This window comes from Mauremys reevesii, linkage group 13 (genome assembly GCF_016161935.1).
Source record: "Mauremys reevesii isolate NIE-2019 linkage group 13, ASM1616193v1, whole genome shotgun sequence".
Taxonomy (NCBI): Eukaryota; Metazoa; Chordata; order Testudines; family Geoemydidae; genus Mauremys; species Mauremys reevesii.
This window is the reverse complement of record NC_052635.1, coordinates 10,706,439-10,717,741: the sequence shown is the minus strand read 5'-3', so window position 1 is coordinate 10,717,741 and position 11,303 is coordinate 10,706,439. Positions and strand designations below refer to the sequence as shown.

Sequence of the window (11,303 nt, the reverse complement as noted above, 5' to 3'; positions counted from 1 at the left end):
ATACCCAATGACAGTCGTTCCCTTGTAGTGCAGTGGGGGAAGTTAGGGAATCCAATGGTTCCTCTCCGCTAAAGTCTTGCAGTACACAAACAGGGACTTGGCTTAGAAAAGCAGAGATGCCTTCCTCACACACTATTACAGGCACTGAGCCTAAGGCTGTAAGTAAACAGACGCTGTTCACAGATAGCCTTCTGACCCAGAAACAGGCTAGACAGGAGGGAGGATAACTCGCCAGAACACAGTCCATCCCACTTACAACCCAGAATTCATCAGCAACACTGAATGCCCAGAAAAACAAAGATGAGAATATGATTAAGAACCAGACCCCAGGTCACTAACTACAGGGATTAGATCTAGCTTTGTGGGGACTGCGGAAGAGTGGTAAGAGACCCTAGAGAGGTGCTGAGCTGAGGTCTTCGTCCAGCTCCATGGAGAAAGGGTAAGGAGGAAGCCCCCGCATCGTGGTTACAGTGGACATTGAGGAAGCCCCAATTTCTCTGAAAGACAAAATCAGGCCTCTGAGCAATTGAAACAGATACTTCAAACAGTTTAGTAGGAAATATGTACACAATATATACAAAATCTGCAGCTGGGTTATTTACAAACGACCTTGTTTGTGAGATACATGGCCAGCACCTGAAAAAGAAATGTGAAGAGTCATCAGTATTTGTCCAGTGCCCCTTAATACACATAAACAGAGTGCAGAATACTAGGGAATAACAATACGAGAACATGGACTGGGAATAAGCTGCTGGATACGGTATAGAAAACAATCACCAAAACAGGAAACACTACAAGATTAGGGGAACCCATATTACTTAATAGAGTCACTTTTGAATTAGCAGAAGTGTCAATTCAACAGGGGTCTCTATTGGTTTCCTTCCAATATTCAACTGTTACAGGAACATTGTCTCCCCACTGAGAACTATAAGCAATAACACCCCAGACTCCCTCTGCCTTTCGCCCTCCTCTGCAAACTGCTGCCTGGTGAATCCTCACAAGCCCTGCACCCAAGGGGACAGTAAACTGGAGAATGAGGTGGTGATGGAGACTAGAAACCTGACCATTGAGTGACCTTTTGATAGGAGGTGAAGGATCATAGTAGCTAACTTTGGAGGATGAGTTATATCTGCTGAGCCCCTTCTCTGAAGGGCAGAGCATCCTTATCTCCCAATAACATCAGTGGGAGTTTGAGAACACTCAGCAACTCATAGGCTTGGGCAAGACAAATACAAAGGCCTTGGGTGACTAAAGTTAAGCACTAAAATCTGCAGGTAGAAGCCTAAATACTCATTATAGCCACCTGCAGAGGTGCTGATTAGGCACTTAAATCTCTATCAGCTTTATGGTGTTTCAAATAGATATTTGAAAAACAAGGGGACTGATGTTTAAAGGCATATTTGGCCTTTGTTGCCATCAGACAACTTTATGCCAGGTGAGTGGGTTTTCCAAACCCGGATACCTGAACTCAGACTCCTAACAACCACGGGTAGGTGCATCAATAGGGGTGGGGTTAGTTGTAAAGTCACCCTTTTGCTGCCCTATGTTGCAGTGGAGCAGGGCAAAGTAGCCATAAAGCTGCCCTAAGAGGCAGCTAGGAATTCCCCAGCATGTGCAAATCCCTAACACCCAGAGAACCAGCATATAGAGTGTACAGTCAGTGTAGCTGGCTGTATGTCACCAACTCCTAGCTTCCCACCCAAGTATATGGGGGGTGAGCTGGGAACAGAAGCTGGCACACACAGTGTGCGTTGTGCTACAGCTATCTCCAGTGCAGCAATGGCTGTTACAAGACAGCATAATTTAGAACAACCCAGAGCCTAGAGCTCAGCTGTATTTGTGGATCTGGGCCAGTACTTGGCTGTTACTATAGTAATGACCCCTGAGCAAGCAGTATAATGTACATGCTTCTCACCGAGCTTGTCCAGAGGCTGCATGTCCATCAGAATGACTAGATGTCCTGATGTGTAATAAAAATGCTTGAGTAATAAAAATCAACCCAGGCTACTTTACAGGGCCTGATCCTTCTCTCACTTACAGCATCTGAGCAGTAGGACAACGGCGAATACTGCCCAGTAGTATAGTTGCCTCTGTCGTGTTCCAATTTTGGGTAGCGGGAGCGAGGAGTATAAGGGCCCTACTGTCAATCAAAACTTAACCCCATCCCTTGACCCAATAAGCCCTGCCCACCGGTCATCAGAAGCCCCACCCCATGGGGGTATTACTTCTGGGGGCAAGGCAGACACATGACCGGAAGCAAGGTGTGTCATGTGACCCCTCTAAGAACTCCTTCCACTATACCAATCAGGATAGGTTTTGCCCCGATAGGAACGCCCTGAGAGAAGATTTAACCAGCCAGGGGGAGTTCCGGGGTTTGTGTGACCCCTCTAAGAACTCCTCTCACTGCCTTCTACCAATCGGGAGGGGCTTCAGCCACTAGAGACCACCCTGAGAGGAGATTAGACCAATTGAGGGGAATTCTGGGGCTGGGTGACCATCCAGAAGTGGTTCGTGTGACCCCTCTAGGAACTCCTCCCACCACCCTCTACCAGTCGCGATGGGTTTCGGCTGCAGAGGACTGCCCCGAAAGGAGATTTGACCAAAACAGAGCAGGTTCTGGGATGGGGTGACCACCCAGAAGAGGGTTGTGTGACCCCTCTAAGAACTCCTCCCAATGCCCTCTGCTAATCAGAGTGCAGCACCATCACCCCACAAGTCCCAAAGCTGGACAGAGGAGGCAATCTCTTACCAAGAAGACATGTTTCAGAAATTGTGGAAAGGCTGAGAGGAAACGTGGACTCCTTTACCACCCCGCTGAGAACTTCAGACTTTGTTTTAGCCCTGCGGACCTTTGGACTTGTGTGGAGAAAGTGCTACAGCAGCAACAGTTCTGAAGAGGATGAGGGAACAGCCGAGGGGATTCCTTTGGCCCAGCCATTGATGGATACGCCAGAACCTGAACCCAAAGCCCAACCATTCATGAGACACACCAATGAGCATGGTGGCCTCTCGTTGTCCACCACCCTGGAGGAGGAAGACGATCATTGCTTGGGGGAGTTACCTGCGGACAAGCTGAACGGAAAAGACGTCGCTCAGGTAAATGAATGATTAAGAAGTGACAGTTGATGATGAGGTGTAATGAGGTTAGGAACCTGGTGTAAATCTAAAAAACAAGCAGTGAGAACTTACACTTGTTTCTTGTCTGAGACAGCTCGATGATGTCTTTGTAGAGGCCTTGGAGGCCCTGGACAACGTTGCATCAAGCAGCAAAGATGAACCGGGCCTGCCTTATTTTTGCTGAACACCGCAAAAATTGTTGAAAAGGACTTCAAGGATGAAGGTTATAAGGAGTTTAGGAGAAGGTTTGGCATGGAACTTGCTGAGCCAGTGCCACATTGTGAGCGTAAAAATTTATGTGGACTATTGTATGCATTGCTATTTATGCTGTTCTTAATAACTGTCTTAGGGTACGTCCATACTACCCGCCAGATTTGGCGAGTAGCAATTGACTTCTCGGAGTTCGATATATCACGTCTCATCTAGACGCGATATATGGAACTCCGAACACGCCCCATCAACTCGAACTCAACCACCATGAACGGCGGTGGCAGAGTCGACAGGGGAGCCGCGGACTTTGATCCCGCGCCGTCAGGACGGGTAAGTAGTTCGAACTAAGGTAGTTCGACTTCAGCTACGCGAATAGTTGCGTACCTTAGTTCAACCCCTAACCCCCTAGTGTAGACCAGGCCTTAGGGAAAAGCTTTTTGATGATTGTGAGGGCTATGTCATAGATGCCCCAGCCCAATGGCACCATGACTGTGTGATTTGGACTTTAACTTTATATGTAAATTTGTACATATAAATATGTAAATTAAAAAACATCTATTGAAAAGGGCTTTGTGACTATATGCATTTCTGTTAGAAGGTCTCTGGCCCTTAAGTGAGCTAAAAGTTTTAATGGAGCCTCTTGGTTTGTTTTCAAGAAGCTGTATGTCTTTTAAATTAAAAAAAAATGGTTTGTGAGAATCTAACTTTTGTGTTTTTTGTGTAAAAAAGACCCATTTACAGGAAAAAGCTGAAATGTATGTTGTGGGAGGAGAAAAATCCTAAAAATGTGTTTACAGTGTAACCATTCTGCCATCAGAGTTGGCAGCAACAAGAGCTGCGTTCACTTGCTAGGAACTCCATTCCAATAACACAATGCAAAACTGGCTCAAGCCCTCAGCCAATGGGGCACTGAGGCTCCCCTACTACAACCTAAAATCACCACTTACTGTGTTTAGTAGGGAGGACTCAGTGCTGGTTCACCATTAGCCCAAAGTGAATTCAGCTTTGTAGTCTGTAATCAGACTTCATGGAATCAAAATTAGCACTAACATTTCACAGTGGAGACAGGAAGAAGAGATAGAATTAGTGTCTAGGGCTCACCAGGTACAAATACCTGTCCCCAGCCTCTCTCAATTTGCTGAGTTTTGGAACCCATGTCCCTTGCCTAGCGAGTGCTACTTAGTTGATGGTGAGTCCCTCCGTCATAAAAGGCCAAGTACAGTTCCACTGTCCTTGATTCACATAATCAGGATAACAACACTTTATTCTTCCTGCCTCAATAACAGAGAAACTGGGGATCTCACAGCAGCCAAAGTGACCATTTGGGCTACTGTGGGCTCATGCTAGGCGGGGTGGGTGTGCCTGTGCAAACAAGATCAACCCCGATGTTCTTTTGCACAACTCACCACTAAATGTCAGGGTAGATCTCATCCTGACTCTGCTTACAACAGTAAAACAAACAGAGATGGTTCAGACATGTGTTTGAGTACAATAGAATTGACTCATCCTGTTGAACTGAATGGTTTTAACCACACCCCACTGAATAGTGAAGGTAACTGTGATTACTTATCCTTGTTGCCATAGGGATAAATTTGATTGGTGTGCACCGACAGTAAGGGAAGTGGGTGGGTGAGTTCTGATTAATATGAAATGAAATAAAACCTCAGGAATTCGCAGATGCTATTGGACAGTTTAATTATAACCCCTGGAGTTGATAGAGTGCTATTGGACAGTATAAAGGATCCAGGAGTTGGCAGAACTCTATTGGACAGTTTAAATATGACCCGGGAGTTGTTTGAATGCTATGGGTCACTCTTTCTAGCAATTCAAAGCCATTAAAAGTTTACATTAATATATTTACAACAAACAACCCCGCCCCCACCCCTCCCACAAGGGTCTAATCCAAAACTGAAATGTTTCAAGGGGTCACAAACCTGCACCATGCTTTAGAACAAGCATTTGCTCTAAAGACAAACAAACATTTAAAAGCTCTGGGGGGCTTATTATGGCTGTGATGCAACCATTTTATTTCAACCCCCACCCCAAACTTTATGCATGAAAGAAACATGTTTAAAAAAACAAGCCCCAAAGAGATGTATTGATATCTGCCAAAAGTCCCCACTTGGGAATGGGACAGTTACATTAAGGATTGGGGATCTACTGTTTAATACTGTAAGAAGGCCCTACAGAAAAATGGATTTTAACTAAAATAAAAAATGGAGCCAAAAGCAGCTCAGTTGTGCAGCCAGCTTAATTCCCCCACCCCAGCTCACAGAAGGGAATGTTAGGAAGGGGCCTAAAGTCCTTAAGTCTCTAGTATTTCAGAGCTGTAACGATCAAATCAACCTGCTAGCTACTATTTTGAAGTCCCTTTGAAACAAAGGGTTAGGATGGTATGAAAACCTCAAGTATTTTGGAGACTTTTTTTCCAACAGAAACTCTTGAATGGCTGCTAGGCTGCAAGAGGAGGTATGCTCATGTTTTAAACTCTGAAAATATATATTATATAATATCACTCGTTGGCCATGCTGTCTTAGTAAATAATGGTGTCATAGGTCTCACCCCCACTTGGAGCTGTTGGGTTCCAATATGGGGACCTGCATGGACTTTCCTAAACTAAAATCCTAGTTTAGATCTGGTAAAAGCTGCCACCACCCAATAAGGTACGTGTATTGGGACACAGTCCTTCCCCAAACTTCCCCTGGGGAACACAGATTCAATCTCCCTGAATCTCTACACACAGGGAAGCAGCCCACTTCCCCCCTCCCTCTCTCCTAGCCACTCTGGAGAGATTCACACCGATTCAATTCTGTGAATCAACCTCAGGAGGAACTCACTCTTCCCCCCCCCTCCCTTGAATCTCCACAAGAGAAGGAATTAACCAAGTCCAAAGAAAAGAATTTATTAAAGACTAAAAAGAAAGTAACTGTCTCTGTAACCAAGATGGAACAATACACAGGGTCTAAACTTATCAATCTCTGGAGAGAATTCCCCCTCATTTCTTTCTCAGCAAAAGCAATAACAGTACAGAATTAAAGAAATTCTATAGCAAAACACAGAATTGCAAATACAGAAATAAAAGTATAAGAATACTAGTTCCTTGCTAATACTCACTAGCTTGAATAGAAGAATTTATTGCAGAAACCTGGGAGGACTTGATTAAGATGTCTGACTCCCTCAACTCCCAAGAGAGACTCTCCAAAAAAACAAAGAACAGGAAAAAAAAACTTCCCTCCACAGGGATTTGAAAGTATCTTGTCCCTGATTGGTCCTCTGGTCAGGTGTCCACAGGTACTGCTTGTTAACCCTTTACAGGTCGAAAACAAAACCTTAACCCTTAACTAACTGTTTATGACAAATGGTGCCTATGTTTATTGCAGTGTGATCTGTTTAGCATGGAACTAGTAACTTTAAATTGCATTTCATCACCAGGCCAAGGTAAAAAACATTTTAACTGTAGTTTTGCTTAATAACTTCAGGTACTACACAGGTTGTATAGGGATTTGGGGCTAATACTAACTAACAGTTTTTGCTTGTTCTTTAATCCAAAGGCCCAAACACACATTGAGGGGGACAGAACAAGCATGTGCCTGCAACACTTTATCCTGTAGTAGAAGGTAACTTTCTGCAATTGGCTTTTAAATGTGTGTAGGTTTATTGAAAACTATTTTGTTGCAAACTGTATTTTAAACTCTCTCTCTGTAAAACATAGGTGGGGTTATTTTTTTTAACTATATGGCTGCAAACTGATGGTAATGGTGTGTTTCAAACTAACAGTTTAAACTAACAGTTTAAAAGACATTTTTTAGTGTGCAAAATGTGTTTTAAACTGGATTTTAAAAGTTGATTTTAAAAGCAGTTTGGTTTTTATTTTGCAAAATGAGGTGTATTTAAAAAAGTTTGTGGGTTTGTTGTTTGTTGTTTTACAATGGTAGAAACAAACTCAAAACTCCTGTTTGTTATACAGCCTGAAGTGGATTATTTTGTTTTAAAGCTATGACTTTTTAAGTAGAAAAATACCCTAATGAATATTTTATTTTTAAGTTTACAAGACAGTTTCATGTGATTTATAATAATAATAATAATAATAATAGCAGCATCTGCTCCACAAACCAACCCAATACCAGCAGTGTGACAGACCCTGACAAACTCTTTCAGTACCTGTTTTCCCCCAACTATAAGGTTTCATCCTGCAAGATTATCGACGGTGAAACAGCATGAGTGTCTTGGAAAGACCCAAAAGACCAGTACTCTTTCTCTGGAAATACCAGTGTTTTCATAGCCTGTTTCACCACTACTTATGCCCACATAGAACTAAACAACCTGCTAGACAGGTTGCAAGAGCGGTGCCTGTACCATGACACTGACTTGGTGAAATTTGTGAAAAGGGAGGGTGACTGGAATCCTCCTCTGCGGGATTATTTAGGCAAGATCCCGCCAGATCAACACATCACCAAGTTTGTGTCAGCAGGCCCGAAAACATACAGGTATAAGCTGCCGGAAAGAAAGGCCTGCATGAAAGTCAAAGGTATTACCCTGAACGTAGCAAATTGTGAAAAGATCAACTTGGACAGTTTGAAAGATCTAGTTCTGGACTATTGCACGGGACTGTGAGAAAACACGTCCAAAAAGATAGAGGTGCAGCAGCCCTCTATCATAAGGAACAAAAATCAGTGGCAAATAAAGACAAAAACCCTTAAGAGAAGTCATTTCCACCAAGAAGGTCCTAGGAGAAGGGTTTAAAACCGTGCCCTATGGCTTTAAAAATGGATCCGAGGTGGAAACACCCCTTTTCTGCAATTCTTGCGGGGCCTAGCAACTGTGGGAAAAGTTACTTTATAAAAAATGTGTTGGAGAATGCCAAACGAACATTGTCTGTTATGCCTGAGAGTATTGGATAACATGGCTATAAAAATCATTTCAAGATACACATGTCTGGGCTTGTTGAAACATGTTTTAAGCAAGCCTAGATATGCCCAAAAATTTAAATTTAGTTTTTACAAAATTCATCACCATCCGGTCGTTTTGCACTAAGTCAAAAGATTAAACCCTTGCTACGATGATGTAAGAAAAACACGCAGTGATAGCTGCAGGCGACAGACTGGGGTCTTGTAATTGTCTATTGTGGAACACATTGTGTGTGGCATTTTTGTTTAAAAATTTCATAATGCTTTTAGGAAACAACACGCTATTCGGGGGGGGGGGTGCCCATATGAGTCAAAAAACTCTCCATGGTTACACTTCGCCAGATACAAGGTGAGCCAGTGTTCACCAGGTTGGTTATGTGGATGCATATTGACCACCAAACCTAAGGGTCTCTGAGACAGCTTGCTGCCAGGGAGCCAATCATAAGGGAATTCTTTTTTGTGTAAGGGGTCGTTGATGAGACACGTGAAAGCTGCACGGTGTCCATGTTCACATATAGTCAAGCAGAACATTTCTCCTCTGATTTATCTCTATGACGTTGTCAAAAACCCCATACACGATCATATTGATGGTGACGGTTAGAGCCATCCCAAAATGTATTTCTGCTCTCAGGTTCCCGGTTTTAAACAGGGAACAGTGATTGGCGCATTCCTGGTCGGGAGGAAACAAGGCAAACAAGGTGTAACCCCATGCAAACTCCTCACGGTTGATTAACAGACAACGATCTTTCACGTGTTTACCAGCTGTCTGTACCAGATTCATGTATTCTCTCACGCAGTGTTCTGCCTCGAAGTCTGGTTGCAGAGGCTTGGTTACGGAATATTCCACCCACGCCAGCCCCGTACATCCAGGAAGGGCATATCCCACTTGGCTTTGTAATAGTTCCTGTAGATGGTGGGGTCGCTGTAGTTTTTTAGGCTCACCATAATGTTTTGCTTTTTAGAAACCTCGCTCTTTCCAGGGAAACAGGTGCACCTTGATGATCACCTCACCAACACAAAATAAGACGTGTTTGTTCTGATCTGTCTTTATTTCAATGGTAATGGTATCGATGTGGTGTTTTCTGACAGGAACGTAATGAGGTTTATCGTAGGTGATGGTGACAAACTTGTTGTTCCTTCCTTGGACAGGGACACAGCGTAACAGGGGAACAGAAAAGTCCCCCACAAATTCGTGTTCTACAATATCTGTGAACAGACACAAGAAATTAAAAGCCCTGTGATGTCTGCTGAGAAGGGGAATTTTTGGATGCTGTGCTTCAGGCCCAAACCTAGAATGTTAGCTAGCTCCCCGCTGATAGAAATCATACAAGTAAAATCGGCGGATTTAAGACTAACTTTTCTACCCCTAGGGTCGTAGTTCATGACCACCTCAGGCGGTGTGGGATGACGAGCCACAGTACTGTTCATATGATCCAATAATTCGTGTATGGATGAGTAATAACCTTGTCGTAGGATAAAACTCCATGCCATATCTCCAAAGGTGATTTCAAAAGGGGTGTCTTCGTTGATAGTGTTCTGGCTGTGCGGGTATTGTATTTCCACAAACCTACCTCCCAGGCACTCCGGAGATCCTAGGGCTTAATTAGCAGTATTGTAAAGTTCAAGCTGGTGTTCTGAGGAAAAACTGCAGTGCTGGCATTGCTGGGCAAAGTAATGTAAAACCTGCTGTCGCTCATTTTTCTCTCTCTCTGTCTTTGCAGGAGCAATCTTTTTGTTTGTTTGTTTGTTTTGTTCATGTCTAAATGTCACAGAGTTGAGAAGCTTCCACCCAGCTGTTAAACTTATCGCTCCCCCGAACCATTTCACCAGTAGCTGCTTTTTTCTCCCTTTTCCTTTATCCGCTAGAACTTTTTCAATCCTGTAAATCCTGTCTTGTTTGGGGTTTACTTTTGTAATTCTTCAGGGTAAAAGATCCAGTAACTGTCTCACCCTCGTAATCTTTTAATCAGTATACAGGTCTCTGGCTCCTGGTTAAGGCTTCATCCACTATAAATAGCTCATCAGTAAACGTCTGTTCATAACCTTTTTCAAAGGCTCCTGTTTCTTTTAAAACGTATTTGAACCAGTTTGTGTAAAGTGAAAGCATCCGATCTGAAAGCCAAGCTGTTACCTGTCTTCTATTTCAAGTTTTATTATGCTTTTGGCCACTCGAAAAAGAGGATTCCCCCACCAAAGCTCCCAACTTCCCTGGGGATGTAATATATTTTCATTAACAGAGCTGTCTGTGGAGACAGGACTGTTCTTGGTACCGTCTTTTACTAACACAAATATGGAGGGGGATACAGTCATAGGGACACATTTAAATAAGTTTAATTAATTGCCTGGTTTAACACAACCTTCGACAGCCACCTGTAAAAATGGACGCCATGACCCCTAAAACGAAGGATTCTGAGCTGGTTCATTCTTCTATTTTGTTCTTTTCTGGATTTTCCTCGAGAGCTGCATCTCAGACAGGAGCAAAAACAGCTGATGCATGACAGGGCTACCGATGTGTAAGTTCTCAAAGGCCTCTTGAAAGGCATCGTCAAGCTGTTGAGAGATTTTCAGACAAAAAACAGTGTAAGCAACCCCCTGCTTGTTCTTAGATTTATGAAATACCAAGTCGATTCCTAACCCCATTATACCCCCATGATTGACCATCGCTTCTTAATCATTCATTTACCTGAGCAACGTCTTTCCCGTTCACCTTGTCCACCAGTGACTCCCCCAAGCCATGATCATCTTCCAACTTTGGGGGGGGGTCATCACACTCATCAGGGTTCTTCACAAGGGTTTGGGGTTGGGTCCCGAGGTATCTATTAATGGTCGAGTCAAAGGGCCCTCCTCGGAACTGTAACTGCTATAGCGCTTTATCCATACAAGCCCAAAGGTCCTCGGGGCTAAAACAAAGTCTGAAGTTCTCTGGGGGGTGGTAAAGGAGTCCATGTCTCCTCTCAGCCTTTCCACAATTCATAAAACACATCTTCTTGGTAAGAGATGGCCTCCTCTGCCCAGCGCTGGGACTTATGAGGTGATGTGCTGCACTCTGATTGGCAGAGGGCATTGGAA

At 43.6% G+C, this 11,303-nt stretch overlaps 1 long non-coding RNA gene across 1 annotated transcript; it reads right to left on the bottom strand.

Annotated features, from left to right (window-relative positions):
- Positions 1–530: 530 nt before the first annotated feature.
- On the bottom strand, positions 531–2,561 carry LOC120379805. Its single transcript, XR_005587599.1, has 2 exons — positions 2,039–2,561; positions 531–636 (listed from the first exon to the last, which is right to left on the bottom strand). It is a non-coding gene; the product is annotated as an uncharacterized LOC120379805 (long non-coding RNA).
- Between the last annotated feature and the right edge of the window lie 8,742 nt (positions 2,562–11,303).